The sequence below is a fragment of the Sebastes umbrosus genome, chromosome 11, assembly GCF_015220745.1.
Source record: "Sebastes umbrosus isolate fSebUmb1 chromosome 11, fSebUmb1.pri, whole genome shotgun sequence".
Lineage (NCBI taxonomy): Eukaryota > Metazoa > Chordata > Actinopteri > Perciformes > Sebastidae > Sebastes > Sebastes umbrosus.
The window spans coordinates 22,667,653-22,682,803 of record NC_051279.1 but is presented as its reverse complement, the minus strand read 5'-3'; the positions used below and the strand labels follow the sequence as shown (position 1 = coordinate 22,682,803).

The 15,151-nt window shown below is 41.1% G+C and overlaps 1 long non-coding RNA gene across 2 annotated transcripts in view; it reads right to left on the bottom strand.

Annotated features, from left to right (window-relative positions):
• LOC119497365 overlaps positions 1-15,151 on the bottom strand; it is a 120,246-nt gene that overhangs the window by 9,079 nt on the left and 96,016 nt on the right. For both annotated transcript variants that reach the window (XR_005208906.1, XR_005208907.1), the window contains exon 6: positions 690-746. This is a non-coding gene — a long non-coding RNA (uncharacterized LOC119497365). The remainder of the gene's footprint in view (positions 1-689; positions 747-15,151) is intronic.

Genomic DNA, 15,151 nt, shown 5'->3' with positions numbered 1-15,151 from the left:
AGCATTTGAAGCCTGGAGTGAAAGAAAAAAATCTTCTCGGTTGGTCATAAAGCACAGCGGCTGACTGACTGTAATCACAATGAGCTTTGAGTCCACATAAGTGTCTTGATTAGGGATCTGAAACCATATAGTAACTGTGTGAAGCAGCCATTTACACAGACAAACAGTGACAGACACGTACACGCATACAAACAACTGTTGACTTGTGAATTCCCATCATTACAGAAAGAAAAAAAAAATGTCATTCAGCCCAGTCCTTACATAAGGACATGCAAACCCATGGGAAGACACAGGGCTGCAACTGAGAGCTGTGTAATTAGAGAGAATGAGAGGAGACAGAAAGAGAGACAGAGCTTAACCCCAGGCGCAGAGACAGGAAGAGAGAGAGAGAGAGAGAGAAGGAGGGAAGGAGAGGTGACAAGGTTGAGAAAAACCCTCCCATGTTAACCTGAAAGAGAAAAGAGAGAGGAACAGGGAGGGCAAAACAGCAAACAGAGAGCAGCTGCTGAGGATTTACGTGTTGTAAATAATTCATGTAATCAGCTGTAGGAGCACAGAGACACAGAGAGAGAGAGAGACGGAGACAATAAGAGGAAAAAAAAGTTCAGGGCTGCAGAGAGAAGGAAAGAGAGATGTGCAAAGACAGACAGGTATTGTAATAGACAACAAAGAGAGAGTGTAACACTTACCCTGATAGTCCTGTCTAGACCAGGTGATCTTCACCGCTGACTCTCACTATGCCACACCTGAAAAAACAATCACTGTGTTTATTCTCTGGTTACATGCACAGCTTCAGATTTCTGCTTCCAGGTTATGAATGACAACTAAACCTGTACAGGAGTGATTTCATATATCCTTTGAACTGGTTGTGTGTTAGCTTTAGACATAATTCAAAGATTTAAAGAGAGAAGATTTGTATATACATACAGTATATGTCTGCTTATAAAACCTGCTAGAGTGTATCTGGCCTGCTGACAAAAAGCTCCCTGTGCCTTTACAACATTTTATATGTGTATGTATTTATTTAAAAACCCCCTGGCACCAGTAATGTTCCATTTTAGGTCAAACACATGTTGCATGTGTTAGCGTTTCTTACTGTACTGTATGTGCTTGTGCAGTATAGGCTACCGTGGTAAGGTGTGGGAGAGTGCATGAGCAGACTGAGTGACAGCATTAACCTTCAAAATTCCACCTGTTATCACCCAAATGCCGTGGTGGACCAAAACGTTTCACACTTTGAACACGTTACAGTGAGAATATCAGTGAACTATACTTCCTGGTATGGGTATAAGTGTGCATAGGCCTCTAGTTTTGACTTCTACCATACTGTCTGGGACGTTGCACACTGCAAAAACTAAAAGGGAGCAATGAAATGCCTGTGTGTCTTACTGACTCCACTAATAAGGTATTTATAGCTTCATATGCTGATTACAAATTTCCCCGCAGGCAATATTCTGAATATTATCATGGGAGCTGAACTGATACAGAGTGCAAAAACCCAACAGCAAACATATTACATATGTAACAGCAATTACGTATAACTACAGCTCGCCCTGTTTGAGTTTTATTTTTAGTATTCAGGTTGATTAAATGCACGGCAAGTAAATGAAGAGCCGTACTTAATGTGTTTTATCAAACTTTCTGCAGTCTTCTTATGGTATATTCTTTACTTCACACAACTGGTGCAGTAAAATCAAAGTCTCGTTTATCCTGACGTATGCTCAGTACTTCCCGAACGCATGCTACATCATTGAACTTATTGAAAGGATAGGATAGCCCCTTGAGATGTAGCATCTCATTTTCGAAGGGGTCCTATTTATGCATGCATTCTAAAGCTTAAGTGCATTGCGCCCGCGCTTTGCTCGACGCAGTAATGGGTTTCAGAGCGCAGTGGTGCCATCGCGTTCTGTGTGAAAGGCTCTTTATGGTTCATGTCCGCAGGGGCGTTTTGGGACGTGAGGGGTCGCGCTGCTTCCCAGCATTGGACGAACGCTTTCACTCAGGGCCGGCTTAAGGTATAGGCCATATAGGCCTATGTCGCCACCTTTTGGGGGGCGCTGGTCGCCCTCTAAAAAAATAAATAATAATGATAATAATTTTTTTTAAATGCTAGTGGGCACCCTTCCTCGTTTTCTGCATTGAGGTAACAAATGAAAAAAGAAAGATTAAACTACACTTTTCACCCCTGTAACTCTCTTTCTCACACTCCATCTGCCCGGCCGCACTATATATATATTATATAGCGCATTTCTAGTCTTCCGACCACTCAAAGCGCTTTACACTACATGTCAGCATTCACCCATTCATACAGTGATGGCAGAGGCTGTTAAGGTGCCAACTTTGCCCATCAGGATCTAATCTAAATACTCATTCACACACCGATGGCTATGCCTTCAGGAGCAATTTTGGGGTTAAGTGTCTTGCTCAAGGACACATCAACATTTGACCCGGAGCAGCTGGGGATCAAACCACCGACCTTCCGATTGGTGGACAACCTGCTGTACCCTCTGAGCCACAGCCGCCCACATATATGTTAATAAAAGGGTAAATTGTATTTAAACTGACTAAATACTTTTAAGCCAACAATATCAGGGACCAATTGTTTATTTATATTGTAATAAATACAGTTGTTTATGAAAATAAAAATCAGAATTTTTGTTTTAAAACCATTGTGATGTCTGATGTGCGTTGTGGTTTACGGGGCTAGGGTTAGGGTTCTGGGGAGGATTGAACTCGTGGGCTCCCGCTTTCAAATCGTCCAACATGGCGGCTCATTTCTTATATTTAGAAAATAATTCACTTAAATGTGTTTCTGGAATCGTATGTGAGAAAAATAGACCGTGCAGTTGCTGGATCTGTCTTCATTGTAGGTCGGCAGTGGTTAATTTACAAGTTTTTCGGAAGTTTCCAGAGGTGGCGAGTCACACTGCATGCCCCTGATTTGCATAAAGGAGCCTAGTCCTCAACTTTATGCAAATGAGGAGCAGCCAACATGATGCTCCGTCTCTGGAAACGCAACGCTGCGCTGCGCTATCAAAACGCATTGCACAGCTGCTTACATAGACAATGAATGGGAATCGTGAAAAAGGATGGATCCTGTGGACGCGTACCATTACCGTCTCTGCACGGACTCGCAAAGGACAAATAAAGCAAACAGCAATAAAAGGTTGCAAAATAACTACATAAAGATTTACAAAATGTCATTCCAGGTAACAAAATGTAATACATTGAGAAGTGCATTTTTATCCAGTATGATCTGGTTATACAGAGTCTGATGTCACCACTTGTCTCGCTCTCCTTTTTCCCCCCTGTCACCCTCTACTTGGTGTACAGATGAAATCATAAAAAGCACATAAAAATAACAACCTCATTGCACTCATTGCACTCTTCCTTTGCTCAGTTCTGACGCCCGGGAGCTTTTTGAGAAGATGCTGATCCACAAATTCCCATGGGTTTGGTGGACTGGACCGGAGCCAGTGGAAATAGCAAACAAACACTGGAACTGCTGCTGTGTCTGATGCGAGCACAAAACAACCTCAAAGCCCTCATTCTCACACATCACATCTGTGTGTGTTGCGATTGTGCATGTGTTTGGGTGCAGTGCGTGAAAGAAAAGTGGGAGAAAGTGAGAAAGGGATTGTGTGTGTGATCGCGAGGGCCTAGAAGGCGTTTCAAAGGCATTACAGCATTAGATTTATGAGGGCATTCGCAGCAACGCTGGCAATTAAACAAAGATCCCAGCTCCTGTCAAAAGTTCACGTTAGGTCTTACTGTGGCGAGAGAGTGTGGGAGAGGAAGGATGGAGGGTAAAGAAGGAGGTGAGACTGGCGGACAAGAGAGACTTTGAGAAAAAGAGCCGAGAGCAGAGGACACAAACAAAACACATTTCAAAAAAAGGGGTCGGGGGGGGGGGGATAAACCTCTCATGACAGGCCAAAGGCGAGAAAGGACACAAGCAACAATTCAAAGAGCAACCGAGAGAGACTGTTACCAGCTCTCCCCTCCCCTCCTGTCTCTCCGCCCCATGGTTTTAGCGGCCAAGCCCACACCACATTATGGGTCCCTGGGTTTTTCATAATGGCTGGGTGTGTTCTGATCCAGCTCTAAAGTCATCGGCAGTTAAATCCCATTCCTAATTAGTGGTGGGAACCAGAATGAGAAGGGGAGCAAGCAGATCGGTTGAGGAACAATTAAACATCAGTGAGGGAAAACAATATTTCCAAACGATATTTCACATCACGGGGTGTGATGGTGCCACATAAGGCAAATAACATGTATTCATGACGCTGTAGATTTCAACTTAATGACATCTCTTCCTAATGGTTGAAGCTTGTTTTCTACGAGCAACGTCTTAAGAAAAAGTCAAAGGATACAACTAAAATATGTAGCGATATGTGTGCAGAAATCTTTATTTTTAGTAAGTGCTGACATTTTAATGCTTTTCTTGCTCACAGAACAGAATGCTGTGGCGTGTGTGAGACCACTTCAAACAGAACGTCCCATTCAAAACACATTGTCTAATGACTAAATAAAGATATTCATCGGAATTCCTGTAACAATTTGAGATTGGGAGTTTTCAGCTAGCAGATGTATGCGGTGAGCGATGCTTTGAAGTCGACAAATGTGTTGAAAACGTGATATATACAGTAATTATATGCTAACATGCAGTACATTATGTGCACTCTGTGATGTCAAATGGTATTCCTGTAACTTAGTTCTTTGTTCAGATCACATTTTGGCTCAAGTAAGTGTTCTGTCTTACAGTAAATGACACACAGAGAGAACCATATGCACACTGGCCTGTCCCAGTATAGCTGATGCTGATAATCTTATAGGAAGGACTATAGTAAAGATGTCAGTGATGATGTATGCAGTTTTAATTGTATGTACAGCAAAAAAAAGAAGCCAGAAGTCCATCATCGAGGCAGACTGTTTTCTTAGTTCGACAAGTAGGCATATACAGCCCATTCTCATTCCCGGGGCGTCAAATACCGACGCTTTGTCACGACCGTTGGCATTCGATACTGACGCACAAGGCATCTTTTAGTGTCAGTATGAGACGCACCAGGCTTTCCATCAACTACAATGTAAATCCATCCCTGTCAATATTAAATGCTCAGGGAATTTGCTGTGGTGACATAGTTTAAAGAGCAAAAGAGACACACCACGAGGTGGATGGGTCCAACAAACATAGGGCTTTCATCCAGGAGTTGGCTGTTCGTGTCCCGTGTGTCACGTTACAATCTGCTGATCGTTCATGTCCCGTGTTCACAATGTTCAGTGGCATTTTCACTGTACAAACGTAATAGTTTTGAGCCCGACCATGTTGTTTTTTTTAAGTGGTTTTGTTGCCTAAACCTACACAAGTGTTATTGTTTAATTGACAACATAGAGCATGTGTTTACTGCAACAGAAAAATGACACTGAGGGGTCTGACAAAGCGTCAGTATAAAATGTGTTGGCATATACTGTAGCCTATTTATTTTAATGTTGACAGCATGTTGTGTTATTGCATTTTGAGATTATTTTCTATAGTTCATAAATAAGTGTTTTGGCACGTCTGGCCGAGCGGAGCTATCAATGGTACCAAAAGGGGGATTTAATTCTGGCATGTTAAATTAGCATTTAACTTTTGTTATGTTGTGTATGATCGTCATAGAGAAGAGAGTGAAAATATTGCTAATTGATGAATTAAATTTTTTAAAATGCATAAAAATATTCCTGCCAATGCAATGGTTAAATTCAAGTTCCACATCAGTTTCATTACAGTTCACAATGATTCTATAAATGTTACTTTAACAGCTGCAATAAATACTCTAATAGGTTTCGTAGTCTATAGCTATAGGCCCACTGTGGTTCATGATTTATTTTCATGAATAAAACTGTTTCAAAAACATCAGATTTTTTCACAAATCGTGCCCTGGGTAGACTGCCTGCAGTGTAGACTCACAAGTCAGTCTCTAAACGCTTTGCTCAACTAGATAGATTGGTGAGACTACCTGCAGTGTATCTGCGTCCATAGGCAGCCCTAATTATATGTTCAGGGCCATAAGGCTCCTTTTCTTCTGATGTCACTTTCCTTCCCATTTCCGGGTCAACAACAAGGCCTATGGAAAGGAGGCTGGGTCACGGGCGGACATGGGTCTTGGGGTTTGGGGTATAACACATGCGCAGGGTAACTGAAGCTGCGTTCATACGTTGCGATTGGCTCAATTTCTGCAATTGCAGGCGAGATTTTACTGCGCATCTGTTATACCCCCGGAGATATGACGCGTGACCCAGCCTCCTTTCTATAGGTCTTGATCAACAAGCCAAATGGATTACATTTATTTTGTATTTATTTTTTATTTTTATTTTTATTATTATTATTATTATTATTATTATTATTATTATTATTATTATTATTATTATTATTTTTAATATTATCGTCATTGTTGAGGTTGTTATTATTATTTCAATTGACAAGGAAAGAAATACCATTTTTTCTTTCCTTGTCAATTGAAATTGATCGATTGTTTGTATATTCTTATAACTAAATTAAAAAAAGACAACACTGCTCAAGTGTTGTTTTTTTTTCTTTTTTTAAGGACGACGGGACCGGGAAAATGGCTTTAAAAATAATGGATACTGAGGGAGAAAAATAACCTGAAGGTGGCAGTAATGCAACACCTGCCGTAAAGAAAAGAAGAAGAGGACTCAACCCAGTGCATAAGATATATTTCGATAGGCTCCATCAGCTAACGGCTAACCACAACTCCTTTCAACACGAATAAATAGATAAATAATCACAGAATACATTCATTGTTGGATTTATTAGTTTTATAAAGTCTCTAAAAAAGTCACTGTTGTTCCATGCTGGATGACAAAGCCTCTGAAAGGAATACGGTTGCACCGGAGCGCTACCTGGACAGCTACGACGGCGGCGGAGCGGAGATAACGTAAAGTGTTTAGAGATACTCAGTAATTAGAGTATGTTGATGTCGTATACGACATCGCACAATTTTTAGAATATAGCACCTTTCAGATACAACAAAAACATATTTATTCGCCAGTTATTTCTTCTTGAGCCACTCTCTATCGCTGAAAACTGTCTTCATGAGTTGGATTTGCAACTATTGTGGGCTATAGCTACATCAACTATGACAAAAGAGGCTTAAAAGCTGACTAAACTCACAGTGAAAAGGCTGCATATGTTAACAATTCACTGACTAGCTGTTGTAGGGCTGCACAACTAATCAAATATAGTAATCGCAATCACAATTTTGGCTTCCCACAATTAGATTAAGTGATCGCCTGCAATATTTCATGCTGTAACGTTCAAAATGCTCCACTCATAGAAAAGGCTGCAGCGTATCAAATCAAGAGCTTCCTAAACTAACAGCTAGCCAGTGATTGAGATGTTTTGGCTTCACTTTTAGATGTAGATATTTTTTTATACAACCAATGTGTTTGTGATTAAGATTGAGAGCATACAATAGTTTAGCCAGCTCTTAATGTTTCTAATTTTGCACTCTAAGTGATACCAGATTGATGCATTTAAAGGGACTGTTTGTAACTTCTTACACGTATAAATCAATCCAGGTCGGTGTCCCATGTGCGCTCGCGTGTGGCTACGCTGTTCAGACAAGACTACACAACACAAAGGACACGGAAGCACCCTAAATTGCAAAGTTATATCTAGCGAAGCCCGTCTTGCAAAACAGTGTTGGCCGCGGTCGGAGGACGCGGGGGAGACTGTAGCTTTGGTCTCCAGGGCCAGAGTCTCTGCTGTACTCTGCTCCTCTGGTCCTCTGCCTGCCTTCATTCACACAACGCGCTCGTTCTCGCTCTTTCGCTCCACCTCAGGTGCATGCACGCACATTACACACTGCAGAAGAGTTAGTTTAGCTCTGACAATATCTAGTGAATGTACGGTGGACGTTTGTGCAGTAATAAATGCTGCAGCTCCTCCAGAACAACAGAGGTTTTCCATGTCTTGTGAAGTGACGGAGCTCCGCAGCGAAAAACATTATCGTCTCCGACCAAAACTCCGGTGTCTCCCCTGTTCCCTCCAGCCACGGTCGGGAGGCTGAGGCAGGAAAATCCAACACTAGGATCAGCATTGATTCATGGAGAGACCTTCGTCTGGTCAGCTAACATTACTGCCAAGCAGGTGAAATACATATAGAGTGATATTGTGGTTTTAGCTGACGTGTGTCGCCTCACTGTTTTGACGGATGCTCACTCACATTCACGTAGCGCGTGCACACGGGCGAGCACGAGCAGCAGGACAGTGACTTTCGTTGACTTAACGGCCAAAGGTGTCGCTGTTACAACCGATTTCTGATTCTTACAAACAGTCCCTTTAACTTTAAAATGTAGCTCGAAAAGGGTACGGTGAATAGTCCTGTATTTATTTATACTGTAGAAAAAAAATATATTGCAATGTTATTTTTTTCCAACATCATACAGCCCTAATTTGTACATTAACAGGGATGTAGCACAGCATGGAAGTGAAAGCAGCGCTCTGTTTATTTTAATGTGAAAGTGCAGTCATATAAATAAGTTGTCCCTAACATCAATGAATATTCGTGATATCAATGTTGATTAAAATAATTGTGTTTGTCATTTTGGCCATAATCCATATACTGTCGCAAGTCACAGATGTGATGTTTTTTGATTAGCACTGGAGGGAGTTTTCGCTTTACCATATAGCATGTGTTTCTCAGCGCACATGTGCAAGAGTTCATTGCCAGAAGCAGAAAGCTGCACATGCTGTAAATCTCATATGACACATATAATAACATTAGAGCTTGTGAAACTATTAGTTCAAAGACACTCTGCTCTGAGATGTGGCACAGTGATACAGCAATCTATCATCAGTCTGCTGCATATTGCACACTGTGTGAACTTATGTTTGTCTTTGTGTTAATTAATCGAAGCTGCAAGCATGCGTTCAGCTTTTAGACGAATGTGAGGCAAAAGAATCAGTTTTTGATGATGGGTCGCTGTTGGTCCTATAAAGTAAAATTCATCCTTTTGCTTGAAAAACAATTCTTTCATTTCTCTCTCTACTTGTCTTTTCTCGCTGCTCCCTCTCCCTGTCTTATAGTTTCCTCTCTTTAAGTGATTGTTCTTGTCAACACAGTGTTTCACAGTGTTGTGTTAGAAGCCAAATGTGCTGACTCGCAGCATGGTCGTGATGTCAACACACTGGAATGCACCTCCATCTCTACTGGAAGGGGTGAAAGGGCAAGTTTATGTTTTGATTGATTGGCAGCTGGTGTGTCAGACCACTGAGTGGTGGAATGTGTGCTGAAAGAAAGTGAAGAGAGAGAGAGAGAGAGAGGGAGATCATGACTGATTGACGGTACATACTGAGCAATTAGAGTGAGATTAATTGGTTGGTTGTCACTTCATTGGACTGTTATTAGCCTAGCTGCTCCTCTCTGGAAACCATTTAAATGTGAGCTAATTGACATAATTGTTCTGGAGATGACAGAACTCCTGCGGTATTACGGAACACACTTTGCTTTTCCTCGGTGTGTTAACAATGAGCTAAATGGTAATTGACAAAATGTTGCAATTCAGAGAGAGGAGGCAGCAGCGACAGACAGAGATGAAAGACAGCAGGAAGGGAGAAATGGGAAAAAAAGAGAGTAAGAGGAAGAAACTATATCATGTATGTGCACATGTGTGTCTGTGTGTACAGTATGCGTGTGCCTGTTCGAGCAGCATGGAGTTGAGGTCATGGAAACTTAACCGCCCTGTGTGTTTTGGCCTGTGGATTAGCCAGGACATGCCTCCACTCTGGCTGGAATGCGTCTTTATCACACACACGAATACAAGGTCAGGTTTGGAAATTAGAGCGGTGTTTGAAACGACCTTCTATAAACCAGTTGATGAAAAGTTTATAGGATTTATAAATGATCCATCCAAAGCACTAACACATATCACATCATATATTCTTGTAGCTCGAGCTCATTGTGTATTCATGATCTTACTAACTCATACACTTAAAATGTTGATACTGCTTTTAATATTTAAATGTGTGTTAAATATTTGATTGTTTGTGTATAATTAATGCAATACTTACTGCATTATTGTCCAAAAAAACCCTGAGCATATATTTTTAAACCTCCGTATCTGTATTTTTTTTTTTTTTTTAAACTTGCCTGATAGAATATTTACACCGTGCAACATGCTTATGAGTGAAGATCAGGAGGAGTCGGCCTCCAAAATATGCTGTCACGGAGATGAGATGTCAGATCAGATCAGTTTGAATTCAAGTTTTTTGGCCCGAGTTTGCAATATGATTCGTTAAAACGATGTGAAATTATGTGACAAAGTGATGGCGAGCCATGTGTTTTTCAAAGATGTGATTTACACCAATTAATGATAAGTGTCTTTTCTCACAAAAATCTCCGAGATGATCAGCCTGATAAACAAGCAGAAGATGTATTCACTCACATCTACTGCTGCAAGTGGATTTTTCATAACTTCAAGCAAAGCAGCTGCTGTGCTGTGTTTACAACCAAAGTCAGACTGTTTCCGGATTTTTGAGATTCTGATGATCTGAAGACGGGGCTGGATGAGTGCACATATTTCAAACATTTTTATCGAAGAGATGCAACTAAAATAAGTGCTGAGGACTGACAATACTTCTACCAACACTTGCCTTTTTATATAGAAATCTTCTCTCCATCTTCAAACCACTCTTGCATTTCTGTTCTGCTTTGCATTCAGCCCTCAGGCTTAGGCCTACATATTTGACATGGAGCTAATTTTGTTTATCTCTTAAATTGTTTACAGGAGCACAGAATTTTTTTCAAGAGCACAAAGTGCTTCATAGATCTAACCTCTCCGTTTTACTCTCAAACGGCACCAGATTGATGCATTTCAAATTTAAAATGTAGGCTATAAAAAGGTACACAAGTTTCTTTCTAAATGCATGATGCTTCCAAAGTCAATGATTTTTGACCAAAATAATTGTGATTAGGATTTTTGCCATAATCAAGCAGCCCTACCTTTAAATACATGACTCCAAATGTGCCATATTGATACAGGATTACCAAATCAACTCTGTTTCATCTTGCCCCATGTGGAATTAATTAAAATCATTGCAGCTAGTTGAATAAGCATACCTAGATGTTTTTATAAAGAGGTATAATATTTAATCATGAAAACTGTATATAGTTTGCATATTTTAAAGAAATTAAACCAGTGAAAACAAGAGTTTAAGGGACTTCAGTTTCCATGTCGAATACTGTACTTCCTCTAAAAAGATAAAAAAAAAAAATCCCCCACACCAGCTGGAAAGAATTACAGAAGGTTACAGTTGGGCATATCTTTTCCCCAGTGAACAGGAAATGGCTTATTTCTCCTGAGTAGAGGCTGTCCCAGCTAGGGAAGTGGCTAACCACATGAAGCTAGTGCGATCCAGTCTGTTTACACGCAGTAATTTGCACAGGTGAGAGAGGCTGGGCTGCTGGGACGCACACAGCGGAGCCTTGTTTAGTCCTCCGCCAACGGGGAATGGAGGTCGTTTGGAAAAGTCATGAATTCATTTCATTCATTAATCCCAGACTAAGATTTGTTCAGGTTTTAAATCACATATGTAAAACAAATACTCTCAAACAGTTTTATAAATAGAGTTGAACAGAGTTGTTTCAAGGTGGGAGCAGTACTGTAACATCATTAAACAGTGTGGAATCTGTATGTAATTCTACATACATTATAACCACATGATACAGTATATAACACGCAGCGGTTATAAGCACAGTGGTATAAGCACTGTCCCTTCAAAGTAAAACTGTCAAGGGTTTGATCCTGACCAGGGTCAATGGGCCTTTTTTTGCTTTTTTTCCCATATGTCCGTGTAGCTTTTGACCAGGTGTTCCAGTTTCCTCCAGTTCAAAGACACATCAGGTGAATTGGACTGGAAAGGAACCTCCCTATAGCATGCAAGGCTAGACTCCAAATATATCTCAACTGAATAAATCACATTTTTAGCTGAAAAATAATCTGTTTTTGCAAGAGTCTGTTGAAGCTATTTTCAATCTTACATTTGGCCTGGTTTCCTTTCTTGGCTTTCCTGTGGACAAGTGGTCAAGTGTGCGCATTAGGGTCTGTTGTGTGGACTGCAGGTCTTGTGACAGTGTCGTGGAGCTGTCACTGGCAGGGCGAAGACGCACACAAAAGTGTCAGTCTGACCCCGTCACATGGGCCTTGTAGCGACACAAAAAGAGAGACACATGCACTTGTTAACACTCTGGCATCCCTCCCGCAGCTCCAAATTATTCCTGTATCTATTTTGAGAGAGCAAATAACGTGGTCTCTATTATGTCTATCTAAAATGTGTATAAGGTCAATCTCTATGTATCTTTTTTTAAGAGTCTCAAGTTAATGTGATAACGTGTTAACGTATAATAATAAATAACGAATAATACATTTGTTTTAACGCAGCTAAATTCTTTAACGCATTAACGCTTTCATTATCAATCTTGTGAAGGTTGTAGCGGGCTATAGCTAGAGTGAAGATACTGGCATCATATGAAACTAAAAAAGGAATCCATTGGTATCAATGGCCCCAAACTTGTGCTAAATTTTGGCGAGGAAAACTGGCATGGCCATTTTCAAGGGGGTCCCTTGACCTCTGACCTCAAGATATGTGAATGAAAATGGATTCTATCGGTACTCACGAGACTCCCCTTTACAGACATGTCCACTTTATGATAATCACATGCAGTTCGGGGCAAGTCATAGTCACGTCAGCACACTGACACACTGACAGCTGTTGTTGGCTGTTGGGCTGCAGTTTGCCATGTTATGATTGGAGCATATTTCTTTATGCTAAATGCAGTACCTGTGAGGGTTTCTGGACAATATTTATCATTGTTTTGTGTTGTTAATTGATTTCCAATAATGAATATAAACACACTGTACATTTACATAAAGCAAGCATATTTGTCCACTCCCATGTTGAGTATTAAATACTCCCCGTTTCTTCATTATCACGTCTGTGATCTCCATCCTTTCATTCACTTCACACCTTGATTTCCATTATCTGAAGTTGCTGAGGGTCATTACCTTGTTCCTCCATATCTTTCTATCCCTCTTCAAGGTTACTTTATTCTGACTTTCTTTTATCTTCTGTATAACAACGTACCATCCATCCATCCATCCTTCCTCCTGTGGATTTGCCTCTTGTTATGGGGTTATTCAGACTTGTTTACAACTCCCCCGCCCTTTCTTCTCCCCCAATCATTCATCCATCCGTCATCATCGCTGATCGTCCATCACTGATACGGCCGTTCCGCCGTCTTTTTTCATCCGTCTTTAGTAGCGGTTGTTTATGCCTGCTTGACTTTCCGCCATGCTGTTTACTGACCGTCCTTGCTTTTTTGGACTACTCTCCTTCAACTCTTCAGCCCGTCCTATTTATTATAACTTCTTTCATCCTTTTCCATCCATCCATCTATCACTCCAGAGCATACTTTTTGAAGCTTGCTATCTATAAAAATCAACACTTTCTCTTTCTTTTACGTCCCTCCATCCAGCTCTCTCACCTTTGCTGAAAGTTAGGACCTATATTATAGTTACCTCTTTCATCATCCCTCTCTTTTCCTCCCCATCACTCTCTTCTCTCTCTCTCTCTCTGAGACAAGTTATTTGGGTTTGTTTATCTAGTATTTCTCGTCTTATCCTCCCTTTTTTGCTGTTGGTCCACTTCTCCCTCTATTCCCTCTCCCCCTATCCATGTCTCTACCCTAAAAGTTCATTTGCAGACTGTATGCAGCTCCCTCTTTCTAAGATCATACACAAATGTTGTGGTCGATGCTTATTTCTCTGCTAAGATGAAAGGCTGCGAAAAAAAATCACAAATATCTGACCACAACAAACCAGGCCAGGCCAGTCAACACCACCCGACATGATAGGACTGTATGTTTGTGGGTTTGAACGGAGACTGAAAGGCAAGCATATGCTTACAAACTCACAAATAGTCACACACCCTGTCAGACGTCCATCTCACACTTCAGAATTTATGTTTTTTCTGCTTTATTTATGCAGCAATCCCCCTTTCGAATCCAACTCGCACTCGTTCCTCTGACCGACCGGCTGCCCTCTGTTTCTTCTCAAAGTGTAGAATTTCATAGACCTTGAGCAAAAAATGGAAGAATGGATGAAGAGAGGGAGCGAGAGAAAAAAAAACACAGCTCAGGTAATAACCTGATTTCGCCTCAGTTGCTTTTGATTTAAGAAAGGAAGAGTGTGTCAGGAAAAACAGCAGGCGCTCTTCTGTCTCGAGTCCGTGCCAGATTTTTTGAAGAGACAAGCGAGAGAGGGATGGAGAATGAAAGGAGAGAAGAAACTGAACAAAGAGAGAGAGAGACAGTGAATCACACCCCATGCCAATAAAATGAAGTGAACTGACACAAAGAGATACCATTGAGAAAATGAAAGGGAGACAGGGGAAGGGAGATGGAGAAGGACGAGTGGGAGGGTATTAACAATGAATGAATTTTTAATAGCATTGAGATCAGCCGCACCAGAAGCTCAAACAGAAATAAATACCGTGCCTCCATAATTTAAACCTCTTTTTATAAAAAAAAAAGTAGCTAACAGTATGTTTATTTCTCCTTCCAGGATGGTTCCTAAGCAGTCAGCAAACATGACAGTGTACCTGACACCAGAGAGCAAAGGAGAGACCCTGACAGCAAGACAGGCAGGGACAGAGAGGCTTATGGGTAAATACAGCGTTGCACGCCACTAACACCGCACATACACACAGCTCGTTGATTACCCCAGGTGTCTGTATTCACACATGAGGAGCGTTTGAATTTTAAACTCCTCCAAAAACATGTGTCAGCCCGCACCCATCTGTCTGTCACCCTGTAACGCCCCGACAATAGCACGAGCACAAATTAATGTAAAGCTGGGTGGATGTGCCAATTTACCCCCAATTTCCTGCTTACAGCGTCAGACTTTTCTTTCAAATGTGTATTTTTTTAGCATAATATATGAGGCGTGCCATTTCCCCTGCCAAACGCATCTCCATATCAACGAGGATGTCCCAATTTGCCGATTGTGAAGCACATCCCGATGCCGTGCTTAAAATATTAGAATTGTAGCAGCTATATTCAAATGTACACCTCCACATGAAAAAAGGGTT